This window comes from Balaenoptera ricei, chromosome 2 (genome assembly GCF_028023285.1).
Source record: "Balaenoptera ricei isolate mBalRic1 chromosome 2, mBalRic1.hap2, whole genome shotgun sequence".
NCBI lineage: Eukaryota > Metazoa > Chordata > Mammalia > Artiodactyla > Balaenopteridae > Balaenoptera > Balaenoptera ricei.
The window spans coordinates 580,010-597,363 of NC_082640.1; the positions used below are offsets into that span (position 1 = coordinate 580,010).

The window sequence follows — 17,354 nt, forward strand, 5'->3', positions numbered from 1 at the left end:
AAAAGCCAGAGTCAGAGTTTGATGCTTTTCTGAGTTAAAAAAAATCAGGTAGGTTACTTAAAGAAAAATGGAGTTTCATTTTTAGTTCTAGGTGCAGTTAGATTATATAGTTCTTAGGCAGTGGTTCTCAACCCTGGTTGCATATTATAAGCAATGGGGGAGCATTCCAAAACTACCCATGCCCAGGCCCAATTCCAGGCCAACTGAGTTACCATTTCTGGGAATGAAGCCCAGGCTTATATATTGTTCAGCAGCTTTCCCAGGTTTTTTGATGCACAGCCTAGGCTGGCAGATGCAACCCTAATTGGAATGATTGCATTATGTAGGCGATAGTGCTAAACATTTCAGTCTGACCTCCAAAAGTAGACTTCTTATAAAAAATTTAGCGTTGAGTCACTTCTGTGCTTACAAGATACAGAACAGAATGTTTTTAAGATATGAAACATATAAACATCTAACTTGGGGGCCTTTTCTCCTGACATAGGTAGGAGTTAAATATCTTGTGAATATTCCCAACGTTTGTTTTACTCTAACAATTTCGACCTGGTTTAAAGAGTACAGCACAATATTCAACAATCTCTTAACTTTCCAGAGCTTTTCACTAACAACTGCTTTTTAAGCAACTGATTCTCTGCTTCTCTCAAGAACATACTAACCAGAGCTGAAACAAAGACAAGTACAGAGCCTCTAGAATTCAAGGGCTGAAGCAAAGATCACAGGTTTGGAAAGTGACAATGATAATTTCTCCTTCCACAGCAGGTTGAACTACTATTTGAATACTTTTAGTGTTAGTATTGCTTGCCAGGGTAAGAATTCTAGCTCCCAGTTTAGTTAAGCCTGGGTTCCAAATCTGGTTTTATCACTTACTGATTTTAGTTTCATTAGTTTTAAAATGGAGATACAGTAATGATCACATGCTCACGAGGGTCTTAGTTGAATCAAATAACATAATGTGGGAAAGTATCCCGCCCAGTTCTTGGCACATAGTAGTACTCAGTAAATGTTGCCTATAATAATGATAGTAATTGCTTTAATTTCTGTTATAATACAAGGCAGTTGGTTCTGTTCTATTCTATTGGGCAGCTCTTTATTACAGTTAGGTAATGATATATTTTCTTAGAACTTCCAATTACACTAATTTTCTTTTATGGAGTAACATGGAATAAATTTAATATCTCTTCCAACTGAGGAGCCTTCAACTGTTTGGAAGAAATGTACAATGTTTTGTACTTCGGACATTCCCTCCCCCGCTTCTGCTTTCCCTCTTCCTTTGGCAGATTGCCTCTGCTTCAGTGCACGCAGTCTTAAGAAAAAGATAAGCCAAATGAATTTGTTTGCTCAGTCTGCCCTAACAAAGCACCACAGACTGAGTGGCTTAAACAACAGAAGTTTATTTTCTAACAGTTCTGGAGGCTACAAGTCCAAGATCAAGATGTCAGCAGGGCTGGTTTCTTCTGAGGCCTCTCTCCTTGGCTTGTAGACGGCCACCTTCATGCTCACATGGAATTCTCCCTCTATAGGTATCTCTGTCTAAATTTCCTCTTCTTATAAGGACACCAGCCATATTGGATTAGGGCCACTCTGATGACCTCATTATAACTTAATTACCTCTTTTAAGACCCTCTCTTCATATATAGTCGTCACATTCTGAGTTACTAGGAGTTAGGACTTCAACATAGGAATGGGGGGAAGGGATGGCACAATTCAGCCCATAACACCAAGCTCCAGACTCTTCTCCCAGGACTTTGAATCTAGAGCACAACGACCAGGGAAAAACATGACAAGAGCTGATTCACTAGGGCAGAAGTGTCCTGGAGGGTCTTTGCATTAGATCCCCATGGCTGCCCTGTCTTGATTTCTGTCCTTCATGACAGATCTTTCTCTTCTTTTCTATGAGTAACCTTGATACCATTGTGATAAATTCTTTTCTTTTCCCCTTAAAGCTAGCCAGAGTCCATTGCTATTGTTTGCAATAAAAAGACTATAACTGATACCTATCCCTAAGTCCGTTCCCCGAATGTGTTTTCTAGACAATGGGTGCTGGAAACCAGGCTCTCCCCTTGGAGGACCCTGTTACCAGAACCAACAAGTTCCCAATTTCAGATGGAACTAAAGAAAACGCTCTAGTTGAGTATGTGTGTCTGCAGATACTTCACTTTACAATTGGATTAAATTATGTATATGTTTAATGTTAATATGTGCTGTGAAAATATCAGGATAAAGTGCTCAATGATTTTTTTTTTAAATTCTGTTTATCATTGAAAACCCTTATTATAGACAAATAATCTGTTTTTGTTTGTTTAGTTTACAATTGTGATCCATGATGAAGACCAGAAAAAAAGCTGAGTTAGAAGCAGTTTTGTTGGAGCACAAGTTCTGTGTGCAAAGACAGGTGTTGCTTGGGAATAAAAGGTTACAATGAAAGGTCAAAGCCATAATGCTTGATTCACAGGGACGAGTTGGCGGCTCTGGCAGAGACTGCTAAACGTGTTTGATATCCGTTTGCTCTCCTTTTTATGGTATTAGACTGTTAGCTGTGCACACGGCACCCGGAGTAAAGGTGGCATTTTCCAGCCTCTCTTGCCACAGGGGTGACCGTATGGCTGTGCTCACCGTGATGGGATACGTGCACAAATCATACGTACAACCTCTGAGGTTTGTGCCTTGCCCTTCTTTTTTCTAATTTTGAATCTGGTGGGCTCCCCTGAGTTATGACTACAAGGGCAACACTCCAGAAGAGCACTAAGCCCAGAGAGAGAAAGAGCATGGACGTCTGACGGTTGTATGGGACACGGCTTTGTACCAGCTTGGATATTTGTGTGATGCAGAAAAATAAGCATCTCTCTTCCTTCAGACTCTGTGTTTTTGTTTGACCTGCAACATATTTATGTCCTAAGTGATATAGTGGCCATTAATACGCTTCCTATTCTTGATTAAGTATTGGGGTAATACAGACCATTTCTATGACTTCCAGTGGTTTGCTAAAGGAACATGTGTTGCAGTCTAGTTGTTTTTGTTAATAGCCTGATTCTGTCACTTCAGAGCCAAAATTAACTTAATTTTTAACGTGGAAGATAAGAGAATTTCTTAAGAAAACCAAACTCTGGTGCAAACAGCTCTATCACTTTTCAAACACCAAATATTCAATCTTCTTCCATCTTTAGAGGAAAAAAATAATGACATCATATTGGGCACATTATAAAACCACATACATATGCTGTAACAGTGGGAATGCTTTCCAGAGTCAAATGCAACCAAAGAATGGAAACCATTTGCCCCTAACTCCCAAGTGGAAGCATACAACAGTCCAGCTTTTGAGTGTGTTCTATTCCTTGATTTAGTCTTTGACAGAATGCTGAAAGTAGTCCTCAGTTGGAAATTTCTCTATAATTTCAATCCAGATATCCAGATCCATTTGTCAGAGCCAGAAAACATTTTCTGCCAGTTCTGATGATCTGTAATTGTGAGTTAGAATTTTCTTATCTGGTAGAATAAAGAAGAAAAAAACAAAACCATTTGGACCTGGACCCTGACCTAACACTTTAGCTATTCATTTGTGATATTGATGTGGATTTTTGGTGAAGAGATTGCAAATGTTAAAATCCCTCAACAATTACATACTTTTTTTTAAAATCCTTATGAATCTTTTTAAAGAAATTTACCTAAAAATGGATGGCCCCTATATACATCCAATGTTCAATTAGAGGATCTTGTATTCCAAAAGCTACTCAACATCCTCTTTTTTCCCGGAGTTTTCATTCTCAGATTCCTTAGGATACAGATTCTTAACTGGGATCCATGAGTGGATTTCTGGGTCTGTAATGTGGATAGAAATGACAGGCAAAATTTCAGGAATACAGATCTATAGCTTTCATCAGATGTACACAAGTGTCTATGACCTCCAAATAGGTTAAGAACCTGTAAGGTATTGAGTAATAGGTACTAAATAAGAGTCTAATATAAGCCTGGCTCTATAGCATTAGAAGATTAAAGCAGCTTAATTCTATTGGAATGACAAGAGCAGAACATCTGCTGCAAGAGTCCATGGTTTTCAGAACCTTGCTATTTTTCCTCAAATGTACAAAATCCTGCTTGCTGTCTGTGATACTGAAGCCAGAGCCTCACAGAGGCTTAATGGAGACTATAACCCAAGATTGGGGTAAGAATTTGATGTTTACTGCATCAGCTTCAAAGTCCAGCTGTAAATATACTATAGTTGAGCAATGGAGCAATATAATCTTTTCAAGCTTGAAAACACAGTGATGCAGAGCCAAATACTTTGCACTGTTTGCTTGTTTAAGAAGAAATCTATTTCAAGATTTGATTACCCTAACTCAGACAACTTTTTCATCACTAAGTCCTTTCAATTCCATATCATGTGTTTCAAATTTAGTCTGCATAACTTATTTTTGTTCTACTTTTCTGTCAAAAACAATGTGGAAATCCCAGGTTATATAATTGAGGTCTTGGAGAGGCAATATACATCTAGCCAACCAAAATAAAATGAAAGCTATTATCATGAAACATGCTTAAGGAAGTCTATCCTTTGTTCGGTTAAGAGTGCCAACATTTGTGATCTTAGGATGAAGGCGAAGGAAACTAAAATGGGTTTTCCTTAATGCAACCATGTGCAAAATCACTCTTTATCATAGCAGATGATCTGTAAAAATATTTGTGGATTTTTAAATACCCATGAGAAGAAATCAATTTAAAATATAACAAGAATGTATTTTTTTTATAATGTACGTGGAAGCTGAAGTCATTATATTCATCTTCCTTATTTGAGTTTATTATCAGCCCTATTAGACAAGCCCAGTGAAAGACTCTTCTGCAAACCCTCTCTCTCTAGGGCAGACATTGAAATGTTAATTTCTTCCTCTTTCCTTGCATCAGGTTGGTCACGCAGTTCATTTGAGTTACTGCTAGAAGGGAAATGCTGCATGGCTTTGAACTAATAGAATAACTAAAATCTATAGATTTTTAAATACACATATGAGGATGTTCCAGGAAGAGGTCACCACTGTGCAGAGTTGTGAAGCTAATGATAAGAGTCGACACGGAGATGTTTAGTTTGGCAATACCCCGGGGCAATTTTGATTTCCTGGTAGCGTGGTCCAGGAAGGGAGTGAGAGACTCTTCTGATGACCACCTGATAGGATAAAGAAAACATTCCTCTGCGGGGGCGTTGGGGGCAGTACAGAAGGGCTGACCGTTACTGGACTGGCTAGTTCTGTAAAATTGCCACAACAATGCTTAATAAAATGAACAGCCTACAGACTCTAGCTGAGACTTCATGGAAACACCCAGGGAAAGAAAGAACAGAGGGCAGTCTTCCCAGTGTGCATGGAAGAAGTAAAATGTTTCCCTGAATTCTTCTATCAATGTCAACGTTTTGGATGGAAATATGCTATTAAAAAAAGATTAGCTCCGGTTTGCTTAGAAAGAATTCTCCCTGCAAATAATCCTGTGTGAGTTTTTAATATGTAGGGTTTACATTGTCAATCAGTTCTATTTGGCTGTTTTCAATATGATTTCTTTTTGACCCATGAATTATTTAGAAGTGGGTTTTTAAATTTCTGAGTATATTGATTTCTTGGCTATCTTTAGCTGTTGATTGTATTTCTGATTTTAATGCATTGGGGTTTTTTTGGTTGATAGTGCCTTAGAGTCAAGAATATCAATTTTTGAAGATGTTCAGTGTATACTTGAAAATAATATGTAGTTATTATATTTTTGTGGGACTATCTACATATACAGTGTATACACATACATATCAGTTATGTCAAGCTTAATTCTGTTGTTCATATTTTCTCATTTCTTTCTAAATTTTGGTCTGCTCAATCCACTATGATCTATAATTGTAAATTGTTAATTTCCCCCTGTGCTTCTGCTTGCTTTTTGCTGCATATATTTTGAGGCTATGTCTTTTTTTTTTTTTTTTTTTTTGGAGGATAGGGAATCAGAATAATTATGTCTTCTTGGTGAATTTATCATTAAGTAAAGCAACTCTTGGTCTTTAATAATGCTTTTTTGCCCTTGAGTCTGTTGAGTATATATCAGCTTTCCTTTGATCAACATTTATCTGGTGTTGTGATCATCACTGGTTGCCTAATCAAAATCCATTTATCCCTTTTCCTTCCAATAGAAGCTCAGTTTTGCTCAGGTAGCCACCTGTTTCCCTTTCACACAGCTAAGTGTCTCAGATTGGTTGGTCTACGGATGAGTGCATTCTGTTTTCCAGTTGGTTGGTTGTTGGGCATGAGATTCAGTGTCGGCCAAAATGAAGTGTGCTGACAGGCGGGGAGCCTCTGGGAAAGCATCCTTCTTCTGAGTAGAGCCATGGTCTCCCCCGCCACCTGACGATGGCTGTTCCTCGTGTCACCCCTGGATTTGCTGCAGCCGTCTTGCTACAAGCCTAAAAGCCAACACAGAGCAGAGAAAAGGAAAGAACCCAGGTCCTTCATACAAGCATTTGCATAATTTCTTGTTGAGTATCCTTCTAATTTTTATGTGTAACTTTTCTTTTTTTTTAATTTATTTTATTTTTTTATTTTTTTTATTTTTATTTTTTAATTTTTTTTAACATCTTTATTGAAGTATAATTGCTTTACAATGGTGTGTTAGCTTCTGCTTTATAACAAAGTGATTCAGTTATACATATACATATGTTCCCATATCTCTTCCCTCTTGCATCTCCCTCCCTCCCACCCTCCCTATCCCACCCCTCTAGGTGGTCACAAAGCACTGAGCTGATCTCCCTGTGCTATGCGGCTGCTTCCCACTAGCTATCTATTTTACATTTGGTAGTGTATATATGTCCATGACACTCTCTCACCCTGTCACATCTCACCCCTCCCCCTCCCCATATCCTCAAGCCCATTCTTTAGTAGGTCTGTGTCTTTATTCCCATCTTGCCACTAGGTTCTTCATGTTTTTCTCTTTCTGACTTACTTCACTCTCTATGACAGACTCTAACTCCATCCACCTCATTACAAATACCTCCATTTCATTTCTTTTTACGGCTGAGTAATATTCCATTGTATATATGTGCCACATCTTCTTTATCCATTCATCCGATGATGGACACTTTGGTTGCTTCCATGTCCTGGCTATTGTAAATAGAGCTGCAATGAACATTTTGGTACATGACTCTTTTTGAATTATGGTTTTCTCAGGGTATATGCCCAGTAGTGGGATTGCTGGGTTGTATGGTAGTTCTATTTTTAGTTTTTTAAGGAACCTCCGTACTGTTCTCCATAGTGGCTGTATCAATTTACATTCCCACCAACAGTGCAAGAGTGTTCCCTTTTCTCCACACCCTCTCCAGCATTTATTGTTTCTAGATTTTTTGATGATGGCCATTCTGACCGGTGTGAGATGATACCTCATTGTAGTTTTGATTTGCATTTCTCTAATGATTAAGGATGTTGAGCATTCTTTCATGTGTCTGTTGGCCATCTGTATATCTTCTTTAGAGAAATGTCTGTTTAGGTCTTCTGCCGATTTTTGGATTGGGTTGTTTGTTTTTTTTGTTATTGAGCTGCATGAGCTGCTTGTAAATCTTGGAGATTAATCCTTTGTCAGTTGCTTCATTTGCAAATATTTTCTCCCATTCTGAGGGTTGTCTTTTGGTCTTGTTTATGGTTTCCTTTGCTGTGCAAAAGCTTTTAAGTTTCATTAGGTCCCATTTGTTTATTTGTGGTTTTATTTCCATTTCTCTAGGAGCTGGGTCAAAAAGGATCTTGCTGCGATGTATGTCATAGAGTGTTCTGCCTATGTTTTCCTCTAAGAGTTTGATAGTGTCTGGCTTAACATTTAGGTCTTTAATCCATTTTGAGTTTATTTTTGTGCATGGTGTTAGGGAGTGTTCTAGTTTCATACTTTTACATGTACCTGTCCAATTTTCCCAGCACCACTTATTGAAGAGGCTGTCTTTTCTCCACTGTATATGCTTGCCTCCTTTATCAAAGATAAGGTGACCATATGTGTGTGGGTTTATCTCTGGGCTTTCTATCCTGTTCCATTGATCTATATTTCTGTTTTTGTGCCAGTACCAAACTGTCTTGATTACTGTAGCTTTGTAATATAGTCTGAAGTCAGGGAGCCTGATTCCTCCAGCTCCATTTTTCGTTCTCAAGATTGCTTTGGCTATTCGGGGTCTTTTGTGTCTCCATACAAATTGTGAAATTTTTTGTTCTAGTTCTGTGAAAAATGCCTGTGGTAGTTTGATAGGGATTGCATTGAATCTGTAGATTGCTTTGGGTAGTATAGTCATTTTCACAATGTTGACTCTTCCAATCCAAGAACATGGTATATCTCTCCATCTATTTGTATCATCTTTAATTTCTTTCATCAGTGTCCTATAATTTTCTGCATACAGGTCTTTTGTCTCCTTAGGTAGGTTTATTCCTAGGTATTTTATTCTTTTTGTTGCAGTGGTAAACAGGAGTGTTTTCTTAATTTCACTTTCAGATTTTTCATCATTAGTATATAGGAATGCAAGAGATTTCTGTGCATTAATTTTGTATCCTGCTACTTTACCAAATTCATTGATTAGCTCTAGTAGTTTTCTGGTAGCATCTTTAGGATTCTCTATGTATAGTATCATGTCATCTGCAAACAGTGACAGCTTTACTTCTTCTTTTCCGATCTGGATTCCTTTTATTTCTTTTTCTTCTCTGATTGCTATGGCTAACACTTCCAAAACTATGTTGAATAATAGTGGTGAGAGTGGGCAACCTTGTCTTGTTCCTGATCGTAGTGGAAATGGTTTCAGTTTTTCACCATTGAGGACAATGTTGGCTGTGGGTTTGTCATATATGACCTTTATTATGTTGAGGAAAGTTCCCTCTATGCCTACTTTCTGCAGGGCTTTTATCATAAATGGGTGTTGTATTTTGTCGAAAGCCTTCTCTGCATCTATTGAGATGATCATATGGTTTTTCTCCTTCAGTTTGTTAATATGATGTATCACGTTGATTGATTTGCGTATATTGAAGAATCCTTGCATTCTTGGAATAAACCCCACTTGATCATGGTGTATGATCCTTTTAATGTGCTGTTGGATTCTGTTTGCTAGTATTTTGTTGAGGATTTTTGCATCTATGTTCATCAGTGATATTGGCCTGTAGTTTTCTTTCTTTGTGACATCTTTGTCTGGTTTTGGTATCAGGGTGATGGTGGCCTCGTAGAATGAGTTGGGGAGTGTTCCTCCCTCTGCAATATTTTGGAAGAGTTTGAGAAGGATGGGTGTTAGCTCTTCTCTAAATGTTTGATAGAATTCGCCAGTGAAGCCATCTGGTCCTGGGCTTTTGTTTGTTGGAAGATTTTTAATCACAGTTTCAATTTCAGTGCTTGTGATTGGTCTGTTCATATTTTCTATTTCTTCCTGGTTCAGTCTTGGTAGGTTGTGCATTTCTAAGAATCTGTCCATTTCTTCCAAGTTGTCCATTTTATTGGCATAGAGTTGCTTGTAGTAATCTCTCATGATCGTTTGTATTTCTCCAGTGTCAGTGGTTACTTCTCCTTTTTCATTTCTAATTCTATTGATTTGAGTCTTCTCCCTTTTTCTCTTGATGAGTCTGGCTAATGGTTTGTCAATTTTGTTTATCTTCTCGAAGAACCAGCTTTTAGTTTCATTGATTTTTGCTATTGTTTGCTTCATTTCTTTTTCATTTATTTCTGATCTGATCTTTATGATTTCTTTCCTTCTGCTGGCTTTGGGGTTTTTTTGCTCTTCTTTCTCTAATTGCTTTAGGTGCAAGGTTAGGTTGTTTATTCGAGATGTTTCCTGTTTCTTGATGTAGGCTTGTATTGCTATAAACTTCCCTCTTAGAACTGCTTTTGCTGCATCCCATAGGTTTTGGGTCATCGTGTCTCCATTGTCATTTGTTTCTAGGTATTTTTTGATTTCCCCTTTGATTTCTTCAGTGATCACTTCGTTATTAAGTAGTGTATTGTGTAGCCTCCATGTGTTTGTATTTTTTACAGATCTTTTCCTGTAATTGATATCTAGTCTCATAGCGTTGTGGTCGGAAAAGATACTTGATACGATTTCAATTTTCTTAAATTTACCAAGGCTTGATTTGTGACCCAAGATATGATCTATCCTGGAGAATGTTCCATGCGCACTTGAGAAAAATGTGTATTCTGTTGTTTTTGGGTGGAATGTCCTATAAATATCAATTAAGTCCATCTTGTTTAATGTATCATTTAAAGCTTGTGTTTCCTTATTTATTTTCATTTTGGATGATCTGTCCATTGGTGAAAGTGGGGTGTTAAAGTCCCCTACTATGACTGTGTTGCTGTCAATTTCCCCTTTTATGGCTGTTAGTTTTTGCCTTATGTATTGAGGTGCTCCTATGTTGGGTGCATAAATATTTACAATTGTTATATCTTCCTCTTGGATCGATCCCTTGATCATTATATAGTGTCCTTCTTTGTCTCTTGTAATAGTCTTTATTTTAAAGTCTATTTTGTCTGATATGAGAATTGCTACTCCAGCTTTCTTTTGATTTCCATTTGCATGGAATATCTTTTTCCATCCCCTCACTTTCAGTCTGTATGTGTCTCTCTAGGTCTGAAGTGGGTCTCTTGTAGACAGCATATATATGGGTCTTGTTTTTGTATCCATTCAGCCTGTCTATGTCTTTTGGTGGGAGCATTTAATCCATTTACATTTAAGGAAATTATTGATATGTATGTTCCTATTCCCATTTTCTTAAATGTTTTGGGTTTGTTGTTGTAGGTGTTTTCCGCCTAGAGAAGTTCCTTTAGCATTTGTTGTAAAGCTGGTTTGGTGGTGCTGAACTCTCTCAGCTTTTGCTTGTCTGTAAAGGTTTTAATTTCTCCATCGAATCTGAATGAGATCCTTGCTGGGTAGAGTAACCTTGGTTGTAGGTTTTTCTCCTTCATCACTTTAAGTATATCCTGCCACTCCCTTCTGGCTTGCAGAGTTTCTGCTGAAAGGTCACCTGTTAACCTTATGGGGATTCCCTTGTGTGTTATTTGTTGTTTTTCCCTTGCTGCTTTTAATATGTTTTCTTTATATTTAATTTTTGATAGTTTGATTAATATGTGTCTTGGCGTGTTTCTCCTTGGATTTATCCTGTATGGGACTCTCTGTGCTTCCAGGACTTGATTAACTATTTCCTTTCCCATATTAGGGAAGTTTTCAACTATAATCTCTTCAAATATTTTCTCAGTCCCTTTCTTTTTCTCTTCTTCTTCTGGGACCCCTATAATTCGAATGTTGGTGTGTTTAATGTTGTCCCAGAGGTCTCTGAGACTGTCCTCAGTTCTTTTCATTCTTTTTTCTTTATTCTGCTCTGCAGTAGTTATTTCCACTATTTTATCTTCCAGGTCACTTATCTGTTCTTCTGCCTCAGTTATTCTGCTATTGATCCCGTCTAGAGTATTTTTAATTTCACTTATTGTGTTTTTCATCGTTGCTTGGTTCCTCTTTAGTTCTTCTACATCCTTGTTAAATGTTTCTTGCATTTTGTCTATTCTATTTCCAAGATTTTGGATCATCTTTACTATCATTATTCTGAATTCTTTTTCAGGTAGATTGCCTATTTCCTCTTCATTTGTTAGGTCTGGTGTGTTTTGACCCTGCTCCTTCATCTGCTGTGTGTTTTTTTGTCTTCTCATTTTGCTTATCTTACTGTGTTTGGGGTCTCCTTTTCACAGGCTGCAGGTTCGTAGTTCCCGTTGTTTTTGGTATCTGTCCCCAGTGGCTAAGTGGTTCAGCGGGTTGTGTAGGCTTCCTGGTGGAGGGGACTAGTGCCTGTGTTCTGTTGGATGAGGTTGGATCTTGTCTTTTTGGTGGGCATGTCCACGTCTGGTGGTGTGTTTTGGGGTGTCTGTGGCCTTATTATGATTTTAGGCAGCCTCTCTGCTAATGGATGGGGCTATGTTCCTGTCTTGCTAGTTGTTTGGCATAGGGTGTCCAGCACTGTAGCTTGCTGATCGTTGAGTGAAGCTGGGTCTTGATGTTGAGATGGAGATCTCTGAGAGATTTTCACCATTTGGTATTATGTGGAGCTGGGAGGTCTCTTGTGGACCAGTGTCCTGAAGTTGGCTCTCCCACCTCAGAGGCACAGCCCTGATGCCTGGCTGGAGCACCAAGAGCCTTTCATCCACACAGCTCAGAGTATAAAGGAGAAAAAAATAGAAAGAAAGAAAGAAAGAGTATAAAATAAAATAAAATAAAGCTATTATAATAAAAAATAAGAAAAAAAATTATTAAGAGTAAATGTATTCAGAAAAAAAATTTTTTTAATTTTTAAAGATAGATTTATTATTTTTTTATAATAAAAAATAAGAAAAAAATTATTAAGAAAAAAATTTATTAAGAAAAAATTTTTTTTATTTTTTTTAAATAAAAAATATGAAAAAACTTATTAAAAAATTTTTTTAATTTCTAAAAATAGAAAATAAGGAAAAAATTATTAAGAAAACATTTATTAGGAAAAAAAAATTTTTTTAAGTAAAAAAAAAAAAAAAAAAAAAGGACAGACCTTACCCTGGGACTAATGGTGAAAGCAAAGCTATACAGACAAAATCTCACCGAGAAGCATACACATATCCACTCACAAAAAAAGGAAAAGGGGAAAAATTAATATATCCTGCTCCCAAAGTCCACCTCTTGAATTTGGGATGATTCGTTGTCTATTCAGGTATTGAACAGATGCAGGCACATCAAGTTGTTTGTGGGGCTTTAATCCGCTGCTTCTGAGGCTGCTGGGAGAGATTTCCCTTTCTCTTCTTTGTTGGCACAGCTCCCGGGGTTCAGGTTTGGATCTGGCCCCGCCTCTGCGTGTAGGTCGCCTGAGGGCGTCTGTTCCCGCCCAGACAGAACGGGGTTAAAGGAGCAGCTGCTTCGGGGGCTCTGGCTCACTCAGGCGAGGGGAGGGAGCGGTACGGAGGAGGCGGGGCGAGCCTGCGGCGTCAGAGGCGTCGTGACGTTGCAGCAGCCCGAGGCGCGCCGTGCGTTCTCCCGGGGACGTTGTCCCCGGATCACGGGAGCCTGGCCGTGGCGGGCTGCACCGGCTCCCGGGAGGGGCGGTGTGGAGAGTGACCTGGGCTCGCACACAGGCTTCCTGGTGGCGGCAGCAGCAGCCTTAGCGTCTCACGCCCGTCTCTGGGGTCCGCGCTGATAACCGCGGCTCGCGCCTGTCTCTGGGTTCCGCGCTGTTAGCCGCGGCTGGCGCCCATCTCTGGGGTCCGCGCTGATGGCCGCGGCTCGCGCCAGTCTCTGGAGTTCGTTTAGGCGGCGCTCTGAATCCCCTCTCCTTGCGCGCCGCGAAACAAAGAGGCAAGAAAAAGTCTCTTGCCTCTTCGGCGGCTGCAGACTTTTTCTCGGGCTCCCTCCCGGCTAGCACAGAAGCCCGAGCCTCAGCTCCCAGCCCCGCCCGCCCCTGCGGGTGAGCCGACAAGCCTCTCGGGCTGCTGAGTGCTGCTCGGCGCCGAGCCTCTGTGCGGGAGTCTCTCCGCTTTGCCCTCCGCACCCCTGTGGCTGCGCTCTCCTCCGTGGCTCCGAAGCTTCCCCCCTCCGCCCCCCGCAGCCTCCGCCCGCGAAGGGGCTCCTAGTGCGTGGAAACCTTTCCTCCTTCACGGCTCCCTCCCACTGGCGCAGGTCCCGTCCCTATTCTTTTGTCTCTGTTATTTCTTTTTTCTTTTGCCCTGTCCTAGTACGTGGGGATTTTCTTGCCTTTTGGGAGGTCTGACGTCTTCTGCCAGCGTTCAGTAGGTGTTCTGTAGGAGCAGTTCCACGTGTAGATGTGTTTCTACTGTATCTGTGGGAAGGAAGGTGATCTCCGCGTCTTACTCTTCCGCCATCTTGCCCCTCTCCTCTGTAACTTTTCTTTTAGTGCCTTATATAAACTGAACAACGTTGAGTTGCTCTGGACACAAACACAGAGGGCTTTTTTTTAAACCCCTTAAGAGGTACATTCATCCACTTACATTTAGTAGTATATTTGCTCTTCTGTCATCTTATTTTGCTGTTTTAAACTTCTTTGCAGTTCCTTTTGCTTTTTAATCTTCTGTTATATGTACTTGGTTTTATTTGCTTTTTTCCTTATATTTTTTGAAAATTCTATTTTTTTTCATTCTGCAAGCAGTTGCCTTTAAAAATAAGGAAAATTCTTGATGTTCCATGCCAGTTTGGTAAAAGCAAAACTTGATGCAGTCTAAATGTTACTAAGAATTAAATAAATTATCATACATACAAAGAATGGGTTGTTTATAAGCAATTGAAGTGGTAATTCACCTAGAAAAAATTTTAAGATATACTGCTAGATGATAAAAGTTGTTTGGAAACTCTGCACACTTGACCTTCCGTGACTTCCTTTAGTCTGTTCCTATTCCGATTATATTTAGCAGAAATTCTGTTATGTTTCTGACATGTAAATGCCCCCTTTTCCTAGTTTCCACAGCTAGTTCAGGCTGTCTCCCATTTTTGTATTCCTTTAGTCTTATCATTGGCCCAAGTGGTGGTGTAAGAATTAGGGTTTCTATTTTTCTAGGAAGCCTATTTTTTCCTTTAAAAACCAATGTCATGCTTTATTTATTCATTCCTTCAATCAATATTAATGACCATTTACTAAGTGCCACATATTTAAATGTAATTGTAAGGCTAGGTGTTTAAGCTTAACTGTAAGATTATGTAATCTTTAAACTAAAAATCACCAAAGGAGGATACCGGAAGATAGAAGCTGCATAGACAATGAAAGCCCACAAGGGTAGCTTTGGCCAGGGATGAATAACAGAGACAGTCTCTCCTTCATGCATTTGCTGTGTTTCAACTGAGTACTAAGTACCCTATTTGGTGGGGTACTTAGTACTCAGTTGAAACACAGCAGAAGAATGTTCAAGGAAAGTAAAAGAGACTAGTAAGTCTGAAGTTATGACGCGTGACTTTTACTCAGTAACTTACCAAGGAAAAACTTCTGCCACTTCAAATGCCTTCAAAAACCAATAGCCTTAGTATCTGTGCCTCAGTTTCCTCCTCTGTAAAATGGGGTAATAAGTATTACCAACCCCCTAGGTCTAGTCTGAGGACTGAGTGAACACAGGTAAAATGGGATAACAATGACACCACTATTCTGTAATGATATCATATATTACTTATATATTAATATACTATATAATGATTTTTTTGTTTCTTATGAGCACATCAACTTTAACTTCTTGAAATTAAGAAATTGATAACAAAGTTATTTTCTACTAATCAGCACAAGTTGGTCTACAGACAAATCACAAGATGGAGCTTGATCTTACTGAAATTAAGGAGGTGATACACTGAGATTAAACTGAGGGGTTAAATCAGTGCACTTAAAGATAATCCGATGACATAGCCTTTAAATCTGTCAATATTTTCCTTGTTACGATGCTGGGAAAGAGAAAGCAGAAAGCATGAAACTGAAACTTCAGGATTGGGTCAGCAGCCTGAATTTGTACACCACAAACCACAGGGCAGTTATCGATGTGGAAAATCCGATGATCTTCAGCAGGCCTGTCACAGAAAGCGGGTTCCGCTCCCAGAAGGTGTGGGTGGTGTCTACAGCTGCAGCGTCCTCTGATTCAGGTTCTAGGACTCATGTGTCTTTCTTTGCCACCTTCCCCAAAGCAGTCAAGACCTCTCTAGCCGCCCGTTCTCCGCTTCACTATGTGGCAGTCTCCGTGCCAGGAAAGCAAGTCCTGCCTACGGGCTGGCGAATCACCCTTCTGTCCTGTCCTGAGTCCTGATCCCAGGGGGGAGAAGGAGTGTGGCGGCCCCCGGAGCACTGCGCCTCACACCAGTTCCTCTCTTCGTAGTGCACCGGGTGTAACGCTTCTGGGATCCATCCTAGCCCTTTGGCGTAGGACTCACAGGTTTTCCGTATTTCTTTATGGACCGCAGCGAGGCGGTCAGCTTTTCAGGCAAGGATGAAGGCCATGATGGCGGGCAGCAGTCCATCTGGCTTGGCGTCATCCAGGGTTATTGAAATAGGAGCGTCCTCACCTTCGATGATCACACAGCCACGGTAATCCTTCTTCTTCCAAAAGGCCTCCTGTGGTGCCAGGCAACAGGCTTGCACGGAAAAATGTGAACTCCAGGGGTGGTTATTCAACCAAATGATAACATAGTCAATAATAACTTGGTTTTTATTAGTGCAGCCGATTAACTACTTTCTGATGTCTTTTATGTCTACCCTACACTGTATTATCTTTCTCACTTTTGATGTGGTCCCTACACATTTGTTCATCCTTGGTGATCTGGCTGGACATCCTTTCTTAGTTCCCTAATTTGCCTTTCAGAACTTTGCATAGCTCCGTTTTGCCAATTTGGCAGGCTGTTCCCTGTCCTTCGTGTCCCATATAGTTTGTTCACCTGCCAAAATTGTTTGTTTAAAGGCCATCCAGATCTTTGGACTCCTTTCTTCCCAAGTCTTTTTTTTGCCAGTGCCCTAAACTTGCTGAAATTTGCTTTCCCAGAACTGATTATTTTTTCCTCATCAGCTTCTTTCCTTTTCCTTAGGAAAGGAATTTTATGCCTTTTTTTTTATTATTACTTTCACAGAAGTTTCAATTCTCTTTTAGTTCTGTATGAACTCTGCCATTATTGAAAATTGAATTAGAAAAGATGTTTGCCTTCTGATGCATTTTGTAACAATTATCTCCAGTGGACTTTAAATCTGTTTCACAGTTTGTGTGTGACCTATTTTCTACAGCAAGTATCAGGATAGTTAGAAACCTGTCTGATCACCACACTGGAGTATTAGGGTACACGTCCTCATGTACTTCTGTGTTGAATAAAACAAAATAAAGCAGCTGTAAATATGTATTTATACTGTTGGCTTACCTTAAAGACACTATAATAACATGTCTTAAAAATTAAAAATTAAATTATCATCCTAATCCCAGGAGCCAAAACAATGACTTATTTTTAACAACCCCCTGCCTGTCGACACACACACACACACAGGCACTATTCCTATGTGTTCTTGGGAAGAAACAACCCAGAAGTTTAAGAGGTGGCCACAAAATTCCTCTGAGGGGGAAAATGTAATTTTTGTAAAAACAATTTAAGGACTATTGATTGTGGAGAGATAGCCCTGAGGATTTGTCATGGACGGGCTCAGAGTGAGGCACAGAGAATTAAATCCCTCTCTATCAGAGAAGGAAGAAACTGTAGTAAGTAGCCTGCTATAGGCACACCTGCTGCAGTGTGACTTGTAGCTCACGCCATCGAGCGGAGACCTTTGACTTGCTCTGACCGATAGAATGAAGAGATGGTGGACCAGGTGTTCCTAAGGTTCAAGAAGCCTTGGGTGCTTCTGCTTGTTCTCACGGAACCCAGCCCAACC

At 39.7% G+C, this 17,354-nt stretch overlaps 1 long non-coding RNA gene and 1 pseudogene across 1 annotated transcript in view; one reads left to right on the forward strand and one right to left on the reverse strand.

The window, feature by feature from the left end:
• Positions 1 to 17,354, forward strand: part of LOC132356374 (uncharacterized) — an 89,783-nt gene that overhangs the window by 51,068 nt on the left and 21,361 nt on the right. The gene's annotated exons all lie outside the window — the stretch shown is intronic.
• LOC132360214 (amine oxidase [flavin-containing] A-like) lies at positions 15,435 to 16,253 on the reverse strand (annotated as a pseudogene).